Below are 16,649 nucleotides of genomic sequence, written 5' to 3' on the forward strand. Positions count from 1 at the left end.
AGTCGAAGATTCGATGCATCGATAGGAGAAGCCTGATTCGACTACCAATCTCATAGTCGAATCGTCGCAGATGTGTTATGAAATGAGGATCATTCAATTTTGGCCGTATATGGGTGCACACATTATCTGATTTCACATATAACAGCTTTCTCACAATATATTAATATACTGCATATTATGATAATGCTGCAAATAATATGTGAAGTAGCAGCCTTCAATAAATATTTTTAAAATGCGTTAATAAATCCAACAACCCCTGTGACCCGGGCTTCACGTCCATAAGAGGTCTCTATGTTAATAAAGCCTTGCCTCTTTGTTTCGACATTTAAAAGACAAAGCTGGCAAATTAAACTATGACTTTCGTTCTTTTAATAATTTCTATATTTTATTTTATTTTATTTATAAATCACTTTGGGTTATCTGATTTAACTATTTGGCTTGTGTCTTGTTTCCGTGCACTTGAGGCATTTTGCATATTTGTTCTGCACTTTGTTACTTCTGACTAGGGGTGTCCTCGACTAAGGATTTACATATTCGAATCAGAATTTTCGAATCTTTCCATAGTCGACCGATAGTCGAATCATCTATGTTTGTGTGCATGGGTTGGGAGGGGGCCAGACCAGGTACAAATTGGTAACTTTTATTTTCTTTCACAAGCAGCACACATAAACAACTGTCTGATAAAGTGACCAAAACTGTCTTTCAAGGAATAAACGAAGACAAAACTGACGATGCATTTATATATATATTTTTTAAGGTAAAATGTAAGGCAACATTTGTTTAATTATTCCTCATAACATTTTAAAGCCACGATCTACAGAACATCACACAAAAATACATTTTGATAACTAAACCTTAAAAAATAACAAAGGTGATCCTGCCTTGGAAACTCCGGCTACAATTAAGTGTTTTTATTTAATTTGGAGATAGCGCGTCAAAGCAGTCATGACCAAAAAACCAGACAAATGAGAAATGACAAATATTTTGTGATTGTGACTGTAAATGACAAAAACTAATCTTTATATACTATTCATTAAACTTTAATTTATAACAAGAAAAACACTGAAATTAATGATTTTATAGACACTACGCGTTATTATTTAGCACAGAAATACCTGCTTGCTTGCTTTGACTTTGATCATCTCTGTATTCACTTTAGATACAGAAAGACCGGATGATATTATTTATTTCAGGAATCTCTTTGCTATCATTTGAAAGTGAACACCGACTGACCATAATATTAAATCACAAGAAAGACATTTGTGTCAGGCAGAAATAGGTTCGGTGCAGATACTAATTTCCATTTCATCACCGAAATAAAAAAAAACGGCTTACCTGTTTTGTAGTTTAACTTTAAGATAGACAATATAACCACTCTGTTTTGAATACATTTTAAAAACTTATACTCGTCGAAAAACATCTGTTTTTTAATGTTTAGTTTGATGAACTCCTAAATATGAGACGCATGCAGAGCACCTAGCCCGTTCGGCTAAATTACATGCCCAAGCATGGCCAGCACGCAATAGCGCAACATCGATACAACGAAAAGCTATCCAAAATTTACATACTTAAATTAGATCAGAATTTACGTTTATAATAAATACAATTTTTTAATAAAATAAGGTCAGAAGTAACAAAGTGAAGAACAAATATGCAAAATGCCTCAAGTGCACGGAAACAAAACACAAGCCAAATAGTTAAATCAGATAACCCAAAGTGAATTATAAATAAAATAAAATATAGAAATTATTAAAAGAACGAAAGTCATAGTTTAATTTGCCAGCTTTGTCTTTTAAATGTCGAAACAAAGAGGCAAGGCTTTATTAACATAGAGACCTCTTATGGATGTGAAGCCCGGTCACAGGGGTTGTTGGATTTATTAACGCATTTAAAAAATATTTATTGAAAGCTGCTACTTCACATATTATTTGCAGCATTATCATAATATGCAGTATATTAATATATTGTGAGAAAGCTGTTATATGTGAAATCAGATAATGTGTGCACCCATACGGCCAAAATTGAATGATCCTCATTTCATAACACATCTGCGACGATTCGACTATGAGATTGGTAGTCGAATCAGGCTTCTCCTATCGATGCATCGAATCTTCGACTATTTGGGGTCACCCCTACTTCTGACCTTATTTTATTTAAAAAAATTGTATTTATTATAAACGTAAATTCCGATCTAATTTAAGTCTGTACATTTTGGATAGCTTTTCGTTGTATCGATGTTGCGCTATTGCATGCTGCGTCTCATATTTAGGAGTTCATCAAACTAAACATTAAAAAACGGATGTTTTTCGACGAGTATAAGTTTTTAAAATGTATTAAAACAGAGTGGTTATATTGTCTATCTTAAAGTTAAACTACAAAACAGGTAAGCCGTTTTTTTTTATTTCGGTGATGAAACGGAAACTAGAACCTATTTCTGCCTGACACGAATGTCTTTCTTGTGATTTAATATGGTCAGTCGGTGTTCACTTTCAAATGATAGCAAAGAGATTCCTGAAATAAATAATATCATCTGGTCTTTCTGTATCTAAAGTGAATACAGAGATGATCAAAGTCAAAGCAAGCAAGCAGGTATTTCTGCGCTAAATAATAACGCGTAGTGTCTATAAAATCATTAATTTCAGTGTTTTTGTTTTTATAAATTAAAGTTTAATGAATTGTATATAAAGATTAGTTTTTTATCATTTACAGTCACAATCACAAATTATTTGTCATTTCTCATTTGTCGGGTTTTTTTGGTCATGACTGTGGAAGGTTTTTTTGGTCTTTTTTAAATTTATTAATTAAATTATAAAATAATTAATTAAATTATAAAATAAAAAATGAAATCGCAAAATATGTCCCAAATTTGAAAATTAAATGCTAAAATAAAAATTTAAACATTATATTAAATTATTTCATTTTCATTTTTAACGTGATGAAGCATCATTTCGGCCAAATTAAAAAAGAAAATTAAATTGATGATTTGACATTTCATTTTCAATATAATCTTGAGTCAAGACTGACAATATTAAAATAAAAAGTCAAGCTTGAAAAGGAATCTGTAAATACATTTTTAAAAGGGTTTTTATTCATACCCAAGCAATAATAGGGACACAATTAAAATGTATAGTTCAGTTTTAATTTTATGTTCTCTTTAAATTATTTGTTTTCATTTTCTTTTTCGTTTTCATTTTCATTTTCAACTTGTATGCAAATTTAATGTTAATCAGTGGGTGGCGTTTACTTGCTCAAAAAAGGGGATTGGCTAAAGCTGCGTTGCCAACTCAGCAACTGTGTTGCTAAAATAGCGACTTTATTGCTACATCTAGCGACTTTTAGACAAACTTAGCGAATGTTTGGATGAATCTTAGCTTCACATCTGTACAGATAGGCTACTGTGTCGCTTGTACTGGCCCACGAGTGCCGGGTGGCGCTGTCCCGGTGGGTGAAATGTGCGTCTGGTGTCTCTGTGCATGGAGCTGGGCAGTGTAGGAGCTGACGCGTGGATGAGATTCGCGTACATTGTTTACATTTCATAGGAGGAACAAACAATAAAAAGTGGCTGGTCCGCTGTTATATATGTGCGTATTTTCACACATCTGATCCGGTGAGGCGTCAGCCATTCTCATCAAATGCATACACATAGCACAGTGTGATTATCGTGCAATACATAATTATGCCAAAATCCGTGAAGGACTGGAGTATCATATGCTCGCAAAATTGGCGTATATATAGCACTATAATCACACTGCGTGTTATTTGTATGCATTTCATGAAAATGGACATACAGTGACCAGTCACTTACTTTTGCAGCGGGCACACTGGCAGAGCAGACCTTCAGCCTTTGTGGCATATTTGTAAGTGGTCCTCATTTGTAACGCTGATTTGTGAGTAGGGCTGTGACCGTACGGGATTTTATTTTACCGTGGTGAAGAAGCAACAGAATCACGCGGTTAGACTGTTAGCACAACAACCCACCCCATATTATTAAAACAACAAATTATATTAGCAATAACAATGTGAAATAATATGTATTTCTATATGTTAACTTTTGTTTTTTATATCTTTTGAAAATACTATGATTTATAGACCTTTTATGTCATCGTTTATAACCCATTTTATAAAATACATTTCATAGAATAACAACCTGAAAACCTGCAGAGTTTAAGATTGTTTCTGATGAGTTGTGCAAAACCTGATTCCTATTTCTTTAGACATTCATTTTCGGTAAACTCTCCGTGAATAGAAACACACTTCTCCAAACATGTTGAAACTCTTAATAATTTATTGTACAAAAAATGGGTTACAAACAATGACAAAAACTGTTCCATAATTGATATTAAACTCAAAAGATATCGAAAATAAATATTATTTAATGTTATTATTGTTAGTATGTTTAATTAGATTTTCTCAAAGTGGATACAAAACGAAATCGACAATTGCTTCATTACGTAAATAACTGCGCAAAACTTATGAATACTCCAATCATTGCTTTCAGAAATTCGCTTACAGTAGCTCCAGATATAAGCACAGCATTCAACCAAATAACGAGTTGTGCTGTCAGTATACGCGCTCCTGCTTTCATAGTTGTCATGTTTGCCCATTATAGTTTTAAATTATTATTATGCTATCATTATCATCACCAGTAAGTGCCTGCTTCTCCTTGAATGAGAAAGCTTAATATGCGCGTGGCTCGGACTCCTTGCACATGAACTTTCATGGGCATGGCTCTGACATTTCCTTGCAAATATGTTGTTATTCGCGCAGGGAAACCAGGGAGTGAGTTGGTAGTTCAAGAGATCAGAGCACTTGGACATGACGCGCTTTATAAGGTTGCGGCCGTGACATCACCGCAGCTGGCATCTTATTACAGCAGTGATGCAGTTTTACTGTGATATCGTCACAGCCCTTATGTGCGTAGCTCGTCTTCCACGCTTCAGCTATGGTCAGAAGAACTGTATGTTGTGTCCAGTGCAGTGTACACAGAAGACTCCGAGAGACTCACATTTCACAGAGGACGCAAGTTCTGATACTTGTACAGACAACACATAGGCTAAATAAACAGATAATGTTCATTTAAAAGTAGGTGACTGGTCGGTGTATCAGCTCGTTAAACTGACGCCTCACCGGACCAGATGTGTGAAAATACGCACATATATAACAGCGGACCAGCCACTTTTTATTGTTTGTTCCTCCTTTGAAATGTAAACAATGTACGCGAATCCCATCCACGCGTCAGCTCCTACACTGCCCAGCTCCATGCACAGAGACACCAGATGCACATTTCACCGGGACAGCGCCACCCGGCACTCGTGGGCCAGTGCAAGCGACACAGTAGCCTATCTGTACAGATGTGAAGCTAAGATTCATCCAGACATTCACTAATTTTGTCTAAATGGGGGCCTAAAAGTCGCTAGATGTAGCAATAAAGTCGCTATTTTAGCAACAGTTGGCAACGCTGCTTCAGCCAATCCCCTTTTTTTAAGCTAGTAAACGCCACCCATTGATTAACATTGAATTTGCATACAAGTTGAAAATGAAAATGAAAATGAAAACGAAAAAGAAAAAGAAAATGAAAACAAATAATTTAAACAGAACATAAAATTAAAACTGAACTTTACATTTTAATTTTGTCCCTATTATTGCTTGGGCATGAATAAAAAGCCTTTTTAAAAAAATTATTTACAGATTCCTTTTCAAGCTTGCCTTTTTATTTTAATATTGACAGTCTTGACTCAAGATTATATTGAAAATGAAATGTCAAATCATCAATTTAATTTTATTTTTTAATTTGGCCGGAATGATGCTTCATCACGTTAAAAATGAAAATGAAATAATTTAATATAATGTTTTAATTTTTATTTTAGCATTTAATTTTCAAATTTGGGACATATTTTGCGATTTTATTTTTTATTTTATAATTTAATTAATTATTTTAAAATTTAATTAATTAATTTAAAAAAGACCAAAAAAAATTCCATACTATGACGCGCTATCTCCAAATTAAATAAAAACACTTAATTGTAGCCGGAGTTTCCAAGGCAGGATCACCTTTGTTATTTTTTTAGGTTTAGTTATCAAAATGTATTTTTGTGTGATGTTCTGTAGATCGTGGCTTTAAAATGTTATGAGGAATAATTAAACAAATCTTGCCTTACATTTTACCTTAAAAAAAATATATATATATAAATGCATCGTCAGTTTTGTCTTCGTTTATTACTTGAAAGACAGTTTTGGTCACTTTATCAGACAGTTGTTTATGTGTGCTGGTTGTGAAAGAAAATAAAAGTTACCAATTTGTACCTGGGTCTGGCCCCCTCCCAACCCATGCACACAAACATAGATGATTCGACTATCGGTTGACTATGGAAAGATTCGACAATTCTGATTCGAATATGTAAATCCTTAGTCGAGGACACCCCTAGTATTATGTCTCTTTAATTATAATCATTTTGTGTTCTGTATCTTTGTTGTTTTAATTGTTTCTGTACAGCACTTTTAGACATGTTAACACGCTATAGAAAATAAAGGTTATTATTATTATAACAATGTGCCAATTTATATCATGTAACTTCAATTGTTTAAATGGCATTGTGCTGCGTTGCGTTCTAAAGCATGGTAAAGATATCTAAGCTAAAGACATTTGTGGTTTTGTATATAGTGATAAGAAGGGTCTATTCAACTATTTATTATTTGAATAAACAAAACTTGCTTAACTGAATGCCATAACCATCCATACCAACTTTTGTTTTTGTTAATAGAAATCTGCTGTTTTCTTGAAGCTGACTTTTAATTTACTTACAAGAAAACATTAATACTCACATGCAAGGCTTTGAACCGGTTCACGGAACGAAAACGAAAACCAGAAACTTGTGATGTTTTACATGGAACAAAAACGAAACCAGAAACTTTCAAAAAATATATGTTCTGGAACATAAACGTTTATTTAAAATAATGGTAACCGGTTAACCATTTTTTTTTTTCGTTCTTCGACAAGATTTCTGTCTAATATGACTCGGTGAAGTTCACTTCTGGTCGTCATTGACTCATTGGAGAAATAAGAAGCTTGCCAACCAGCAAGTAGTCTACTCAAGCCCAAGTCTCTAAAGCTCAATCATAAGAGGGAAATATTGTAGGCTACAGAGTTTCTCAAGATGTTTTTTTTATACTAATAAGTGGTGTAATGGATCCATACAAATCACGACCCACAGTTCGGCTCGCATGCGATTTGTAGATTAATATGCACATTTGAATATGGTGAAAGTTGATTATTTGCACGTGTTTCAAAGGCTTGCAAATGTTAACACTTAAGTGATTTTACACAATTTAGCCGCAAAAAGGCGCTAAAGTGAGCAATTTTCTTTAAGCACAGATGCACATGTTGTTGAGTGTGTTCAGTCCAACTCCAATCAAACATGATTATCCCTATGCCATTCAAAGATCAGAACTCTTGATGTGTAAACTTGAGAGAGAGTTGCACTACTGTATCACTACTGTGTAAAAAACATTTGGTAAATAAATCACTGAAAAACAACGTAAGTTTTACTTAGTTGAGCGACTGTTTATGCTGCTGTTTATGTTCTTCCCGAAGCGCCGTTTGGAATTCCTTCTCCGTCTGTGTGTGTGCGCGTGTTAAAGTGCACTCAACAAATGTAGGCATGTCAGAATTACAGTTATGCCGCTTACATAAAGTATACTTTTTTAATGTTTGATGAAAAGTCCTAATGATCATCCTACTTATTTGTATGTTCCACAGCTGACATGGAACGTTATTAACCAGTTTAGGAACTTTATTTTTTTGTTCTAACCGGTTCAGGAATGTCAAATTTAGGGTTGAACCGAAAACCAGAAACGTTAAAATACTGTTTCTGTTCGGAACAAACCAATTGGGAAAAAATTCTGGTTTAAAGCCCTGCTCACATGTAAGATTAGCTTTGTCACATTAGATTAAGCTAAAGTACATTAACAGGTACAGATGCAGAAATATAGGATATTATATATAACCGCATATTTGTATAAATGTAGTTTTTGTTGCTGTCAAAATACAATTATAAATTACAACAATTCCATTTTAATAAAGTTATATTCTCACTAGGGCTGTCACGATTATGAAATTTGGATGTCAGTTAATTGCCTAATAAATTGTGACGATTATGACAATTAATTGCCTGTTTTTGGGCTTTGCCGGTTATAACGATTAATTGTCTATTTTATTGCTTTGACATTGAATTCTCATACATTTTGTTTGTTCATGAAATAATTTTCATACATTGTTGTGATTATTATTATATAAATTATATCTTTTGCGAGATTTACCTAGCAGTGAATTTGATACTTATATCACAGGTCTGTTGAATGCTGTATTCTGATTGGCTGAGAAATGTTCTGTTGGTATGCATTAAGTAAGGGATATTGTAGAGGCAGCCGGTAGTTATTGGGAAATAAGCCCCGACAGTGTGATCAGGTCTTGTATCACACTGAAGGGGCTTATTTCCCAATAACTACCGGCTGCCTCTACATTATCCCGCTTATTACACGGCTACTTGCGACATAAGAAAAAAAACTGGACATGAATATGAATTTTAAACATTTTATTGGCATATTTGTTTTAAATTAACATTTGTATCCTTCCGCGAAACTTTGCACAGATGCATAAAATGATCGTAATACCTTATTAAGATCCTCTGCTTCATACTTGTCTGTCTCCATTTTTTCTCTTTTAGCCAGTCTTTGAGAAGTTTTAATGCCCATTCTGTATTTTTTTGTGTGTTGGCTTCGTAGCTGTCATGCTCTATTTTGTCAAGTTCAGTCTCAGTAAGCTGTCTGTGTCTTGTCGTGGTTGTCCAGTGTTTGTCACAAGATGGCGCCAAACAGTAATCTTATTGATCTTTATTGGCGCGGAGCGATTTTACTCGTGCAAGTAATCCGGCTATGCGTTATTAATTTGGAGCGGTTATTATTTGAAAAGAACGAACCTGCAAATGTCTCAACTGACCAATCAGAATCAAGCATTCCAGAGAGCTGTGTAATAATTTTTGATAACCGTACACCTAACTTGTGAAATGTCTTGTGGAACTTGTGAAAATAGGCACCAGAGCAATGTTTGTGGTAAGCATGGTATAAGAGGAATAATTGACTCCGGTCCATTGAATTATTTGAAAATAATGCACACATTACTCCGCTTCGCGTTGTGCCGCATTACACCTTGCGTGTGCATTATTTTCTTATAATGGCCCATCGTCAATTATTCCTTACGAATTACACATATTTAAAAGTAATTATTTAATGATTATAGTTCATACTGCTTATCAAAGTTTCGTAGCATTTCTTTAAATTATGTTTTTTTTTTCCACTGTATTGAATGGCTTTGCAATGTATCACATTACACTGTCAGTTAAGGAACGCCATCTAATACCATCTTGTTTAAACAGGCGCTACAGCTCCCCCTTCTGTTTTAGAGAGTTGTGCAATCATTGCGGTGATTTGAAATCATCGCGATGAGGTCAAACAATTGCGATGAGACGATTATTTAATCATTGTGACAACCCTAATATAGTTGTGTGTGATTTTTTTGTTGCTTTTTGTTTTTAAAGGAGTGGTGAATCAAACAATACATTTTAACTTGATAATTTGTTATATAAGAGGTCATTATACTTCAATAAACATCCTGCAAGTTTCAACACCGAAAACGTAGTGCCACTGAAATCTAACAGTTTTTGGCACCAGGCCAGGAAAATGGTAGAGTCAGGAATGTGCCGAAATATGTAGTCAGAGTAGAATTTAAACATCTCCCCAAACGCAAATACAATGACCACTTTTGTAACCCTGCCCACAGCTTCGCGTGACACACGTGTGTGCCAGGGGCAAAGCAAACCATGCAGTGTCTCAACAATCAGTAAACATGTCTTTAAAGATTGCAAAATGTAACCATAATTACTTTTAAATAAGTTTTTTTCTATTTTGACGCGGTGAACTGTTATGATAGAGTAACCGTGGAAACTGAGTGAACACAGACACTGGATAACCTAAACTCGTAGGCTCAGAACATAACGTTGGGAATGCTTGGTTAAAGTTTTTTGAAGAAGTTCCAGCTCACGTGGGGAGTGTTTGTTTACTTTGTGTACCACAGATTAATTTGTAAAGAAGCCACAAGTCAATGCTGTATATGCAGAGACACTGTGATTAAAAGCACCACTAATATTGGATCTGACAAAAATGACACAGCAGTATTCACCTTATTTTTCACGACAACAAGGGCAGCGCCATTTCGCTCATTTTGTCAACGTTCTTCCGGCCGCAGAGACGATGAGCAGCTGAGGCAGTGACTGAAGGCGACGTGTTAAGCTTAAAAAGCTCACTCGAGCGCCTTTATGTTTCTTTCTTACCAATTTTAAGCCAACTGAGGAACACCCTTATCCTGGTTCGACTACGATGTTCCGGTAACTTTAAACCACGCCTGGTGTTGAAAAGGTGGCCAGTTTCAGGTAAGCTATCTTAGCTAACTTTGTGCTCGTTCGCCTAAAGTTAGATTTGTGATGTCCGTTCTACAAATACACTTAAGATCAGTAATGTTAGTTTATAAAATGCAACTATTTGAATGGTTTTAATTGTCCACCTATATTTTTATATTTACGATAGTACAACGAGATATTATAGTACATTGCATTCTTACAGTAGCCAACGTGATTCCTACAAGTTACTGAGATTTCAGATGCTAGAATGTCAGTTCATTTCTCATTCAGATATTGATAATGACATATTAAACAACGTATTATTTAACACTGAAGTTAAAGGTTGTGTGTATAATGTTTCTGTCTCTTTTTAATGCATCTCTCTCTTACACACTGTTCTGTTTAAGTATGGGTGCCATTTATATATTAATTCTCATGATGCAAGTTTATTTTAAATACTAACATAAAAATGTTTATGGTTATATTGTTTTCACAGATGCATTGATGTTTAGTGATGCAGTGGACAACTGTGAGGATGATACAATCAACATGTTCCTAAACTGTGATGCAGAAACACAATGGGAGCATCTATCCGTCTCTGACCACAACTACACTTTAAAATCACAACTCAACCTGAAGCAACATACATCTGATATGGGAAAACAATGGTGTGGTTTCCCGGACAGGGCTTATCCTGGTCCCAGGCTAAAATGCATATTTGAGCTACAATAATTTAAAAACACCTTTTACTGACATACCTCAACATATATTAGTGCCATTGTTTTGTCACAAGATGCGCACCAGTCTTGTTTTTTTGTAGGATTTGTTTGTAAAAACTAAAATGTCCTAATATAATTAAGGCCTAGTCCTGTAAACCCTGTCCGAGAAACTGCTTCAATGCTTCTGCTTCATGTGTTGAGCTGACACAAATGTACATATCTCTGCTGAGAAACAACCATCTTTGGTTCAGCTTTACACAGGGTTGATATTGCATCCATTACACAGTCGCCAAGCACTTTACCAGTACATACACCAACAGCTTCCAGATATACGCTTAGGATCAGCTCCTGATGACTCCGATAAAGCTGTGTCTTAATTTATTGCAGGGTGGTCTTGCTTTACCTGTTGTAAAGTTACATTAAACCTTCATATGTGATCAGATGTCATGCAGTGATATTAAACATTTACAGTGTGATCAGATGTTGTGCATTTATATTAAACATTTACAGTGTGATCAGATGTTGTGCATTTATATTAAACCTTTACAATGTGATCAGATGTTGTGCATTTATATTAAATCTTTACAATGTGATCATGTTGTGCATTTATATTAAATCTTTACAATGTGATCAGCTGTTACCTGTCATGCAGTTATATAAACATTTACTATGTGATCAGATGTAACCATGCAGTTATATAAACCTTTACAGTGTGATCAGTTATTATCTGTAAGGAATTTCTTAAACCATATGTGAGCTTTAGAGATTCCACTTAAAAGGATTTTAGTCTCATGATTTGAAGGAATAAGTGTTGGCAAGTTTGCAAATGAATTCTATCATGGTACCACATAAAAACAAAATAGTTATTGGACTGGCTAAGGTGCACATTTGCTATAAAAAAGACGAAATCACTGTGTAAATATTGGTAGACATACTTTTAATAATTTTCAATGCTGCTCCATCAACTCCTGACAGGACGAGGTAATTAAATATGCCAGGTTACTTGCCGCGGCCGCTTCATATCGTCTAATCACGAGACGATTGATGGGACAATATAAGACTATCCAATCGTCGTATGAAGTTTTAACCGTGCTCCTAATTTAAAACATTTACAGCAGTAGCGATATTTGTCATTTCACTAAAGTTATAGTGAACTACAAACAATCTTCTAACCACCAAACTAACCACCGAATGCACTGTGCCATATTAGCAGCGGAAGTCGGTTGACAAGATGCGGAAGAGCGAAGAATTAAAAAGGGGCGTGGCGGAATAAGGTGAATACACAGTAAGTATTAGTAAAGTACATTTTACTTTATTTAAGTTACTGTGTTTCACTATTGCTTTGTTAGAAGAGATCACTTGATATGTCCTGTTGTAACATCTGTGTCTAAACATGTATGTTTGACTGTTTTAATTTACTAAAAACATTAAACATTTAATAAAGTAGGTATGATGACAACATTTTCAAAAACCCTAAAGCTTAAAATTTATCATATGGCTAGACAGAGAAGACATTCCCATTTACAAAGATACCTGGATTGTAAAAAATCGGTTGAGGATTAAGAACGTTATGATATTTTTAATATTAGAAATCAGAGGAAACAGTTATATATGTATGTCTATGGAAGGTGTGTGACCGAAAATGCTGCTTATTCACATGTTTTTGCTTTTAACTTTCTCATTTTATCAGATATTTGCATGAAATTTTGCAGCGGGAGGCGTCATTGTCTGTGTATATTTATATACTGGATAAGCGGCTTGTGTTTTCGCCCATGCCCCCAAAGGGAACAGCGTGACTACAAAATAAGGATAGTTCGCCCAAAAATAAAAACAATGTCATTAATGACTTACCCTTATGTCGTTCTAAACTCGGAAGACCTCAGTTCATCTTCGGAACACAGTTTAAGATGTTTTAATGTTAGATTTAGTCCGAGAGCTTTTGTCCCAACCAAAATCTATGTACGGTTTCCATATCCAGAAAGTTAATAAAAACATCATCAAAGTAGTCCATGTGACATCAGTGTGTCAGCTTGAATGTTTTGAAGCATCGAAAATAAATTTTTGTCCAAAAATAGCAAGAATTATGACTTTATTCAGCATTGTTTTCTCTTCCTGTTTGAGCGTGAAGTGTATTGTAGTGACTGTAGTAACGCTGCTGACCTGTCCCTCAGACATGTTTGCAAAGTTTTTTTCCAAACTTGCAGCATGCGTCTCCCCAGACTGTAAACGAATTCGGGCGCACACAAAAAAAGAAAAAAAAAAAGAATCTAGGGCGGAACAGATAACAGTCAGCCACGTTGTACGTCACTGGCTTGCACGACTTTATGCGGCGCTGCAGTCGGATGACGTCAAAGTACCGCTCTTCAAGAAATCCTACGGAGTAGTTTAATTTCGACTCGCTCTCGCGGTACTTTGACGTCGTCTGTCAGTTCTTGCAGCGCAGCATGAAGTCAAACAGATATATGTTACACAGAGATAGTTGAATTCGTTATTTAATTGGCAACATGTTTTGTCTATCAATATTTTCCATGAAGTCATTGGCTGATGGAGGAACGAGTGAGCGATTGGTAACATCTCTAAAGGATGTCACATTTTTGACGGCGCTGTTTGGATGATCTATTATACTACCTCCCTATTTTAAATACAAAGTTTGAAGGCGGGTTCATGTGTTTAACGGAGTGTAATCTCATATACCCTTACATGATATGATGTAAATAGTCCTCAGATTGTATATTATATTATATTATCAGACGTTCATGTGAAATCTGATGTAAACAATAGACTATATATATCTATATTTCACGGATTATACGCATTTGTGGACAAAAATGGTCATTGGATGATTCACACATCTGAAACAGACTGGATTCGACTTGTGATCAACACAAAGGTAAGAAGTGCTGTTTATTTTTGCGTGTTGTCATCCGGACTTCTGTCACAAAAAACTACATATGATGCTAGAACATCTGTAACTCAAAACGGCTTTACAGGGGGTATGGCTTAGCTAAATGAGCACTATTGTCTCCCCCAGCTAAAAAAGAGAGTCCCTTTCGTCTCTGTTTTCTCAGTTTTAGTTTTTCTGAGTTCCTAAATTCAAATGGCTTTCAGAAACCCAGGCCATGAAAAAATATATTGAGGAAGCACTAAGCTCTGGGTTCATCCACCCCTCCACCTCTCCAGCTGCTGTTAAGATCATGCATTGATTACAGAGGACTCAATAATGTTACCGTTAAGTTCTGCTACCCTCTTGCATTGGTCCCTTCCGCCTTGGAACAACTCCGGTAAGCAACCATCTACACCAAGCTTGACCTACGGAGTGTTTATAACTTAATCACAATCAAGGATAGTGATGAATGGAAAACTGCCTTCTTCAGTACTAGGGGACAGTATGAGTACCAAGTTATGCCGTATGGACTTGCCAACTCACCTGCCGTGTTACAATTCTTTATTAGAATTAGATTTTCTGTGACATTCTCAACCAGTACGTAATAGCTTACATTGACAATATTTTAATCTACTCTAAATCCAAGGATGAACATATCAGCCACGTCAGGGCAGTTCTTGCTTGTCTACTTGCAAACTAATTATACATCAAGGCAGGGAAATGGAATTTCTAGTTAAATAGACTTCATTCCTGGGCTACAACATCAGCAACCAGGGAATAATGGATGAATCCAAAGTCAAAGCAGTCACTGAATGGCCACAACCATCTACTGTGAAGGAGCTTCAAAGGTTTTGGGGTTTGCCAACTTTAAAGGAAAGGTTTACAACAGCCCCCATCTTAAGGCCTCCTGACCTGAATCTCCCATTTGTGATGGAAGTAGACGCTTTTGACTGTGGAATAGGAGCGGTGCTATCTCAACTTCACGGTCAACCCACTACCGACCAGGAAGTAAGAAAGTAAGGCAGATGCTTTATCCAGGTGAATTTGATCTCCATACAGAAACCCTTACACTTGAATGCATACTTTCACTATCTATTGTTATTGCTCCTGTCACCTGGGACATAATGGAGGAGAAACAAAGAGAACAACTTCAATATCCTGTGTCTGAGAATTTTCCTCCTAACAAGCAGTATGTTCCACAGAGTTTTTGTCACAGAGTGACACAATGGGTCTAAACCTCTGTCAGCGCTCTTCATCCAGGTATATCTCGCACCTTAAACTTGCTGCAGAACTTATTCTGGTGGCCCTCAATGATTAAGGATGTAACCACTTTCGTCAAAGCGTGCCAGGTTTGTGCTCAGTCGAAGACCCCCAAAGAGTTACCTTCAGGTCTCCTCCAACCAATACCCATCCAACGGTGTCCTTGGTCACACCTCTCCAAAGATTTTGTGACCGATCTACCACTCTCTGATGGCTTCACTACTATCCTAACCATAATTTATATCACCCCTCTCTCTAGGTTAGTTCACTTAAACATCTTGATGACATCAACAATTTTCTAATCATACAAGTACTGCTCCATTTGCTTTAATAGATAAGGGCGCACTCACATTATCCAAACCAAACCAAACCATGCCCCAGCGCGATTGTCACCCCTCCCTACTCCCCCAGATGCACGCACTCACACTGTACTTTTATCGATCCGAGCCCGGGCACGCTTTTGTCATTAAGATGCGATTGTTTTGAAAAAAGAAGGAAGTAAAACGCTCTCTTAACACTGAAACCCACCGTAATGATAAGTCTGTGTTTTTTTTTCGGAGTGGTTTGGTGCGTGATTACAGACAGCTCTCTCACATGTCATTATATTGCTTAGTTGATCTGTCAAGTGTGCAGCTCGGACATTCACATAACCCCAATGCGCGCATCAAAAGGTTTTTTACGGAGGCAGATGAAGGTGAGTGTTCACGCTACTGACATCTTCATCTTTTGAATCGTGTTAAGGCGCGATTGCGCTCACAACACAGCCTTCCGCACCTGAGCCCAAGTGAACCACGCTCCAGCCCACCTCTGCAACCCGGCCGGGCGCGTTTAACCAATCCGCGCCCGGGCGCGGTACAGAGCGATCACACTAGTCAAATGAACCAGGCTTTGGGGGTCAAACATGCCCGAGCACGGTTTGGATAGTGTGAGTACACCCTAAAGCTCAAATCATAAAAATTGTTCTTCGGCTCAGATCATTTTATAATGTATTTATTTATTCTTAACAAGAGTCCAGCATCCATGGCGAGAACTTGTAATCTATGCACAATATATTATCTTTGATTCACCTAACTTGCATGTTTTTTTTTTGGATTGTGAGAATAAACTGGAGAATGCGGAGTAAACCCATGCCAAAACAAGGAGAACATGCATACTCCATACAGAAAGACCTCCCAATCTAGCTGCGACTCAAGGACATTCTTGCTGTGAGGAAAAAGTGCTAACCACTAAGCCACATACCGTCTCCCAAATCAACAGTATTTTCCAGGCTGGCCCCAGTGATGCTCCTATCAAAACAGAATGTTGCCTGTCCTGCAGATAACTTGATAAAATGGA

General features: G+C 36.3%; 1 protein-coding gene and 1 long non-coding RNA gene across 2 annotated transcripts in view; one reads left to right on the top strand and one right to left on the bottom strand.

Annotated features, from left to right (window-relative positions):
- syn2b (synapsin IIb) overlaps positions 1–16,649 on the bottom strand; it is a 185,250-nt gene that overhangs the window by 71,484 nt on the left and 97,117 nt on the right. The window lies entirely within an intron of this gene.
- LOC135747319 (uncharacterized) lies at positions 10,228–11,685 on the top strand. Its single transcript, XR_010531843.1, has 2 exons — positions 10,228–10,484; positions 10,948–11,685. It is a non-coding gene; the product is annotated as an uncharacterized lncRNA (long non-coding RNA).

The sequence above is a fragment of the Paramisgurnus dabryanus genome, chromosome 14 (genome assembly GCF_030506205.2).
Source record: "Paramisgurnus dabryanus chromosome 14, PD_genome_1.1, whole genome shotgun sequence".
NCBI classification, from domain to species: domain Eukaryota; kingdom Metazoa; phylum Chordata; class Actinopteri; order Cypriniformes; family Cobitidae; genus Paramisgurnus; species Paramisgurnus dabryanus.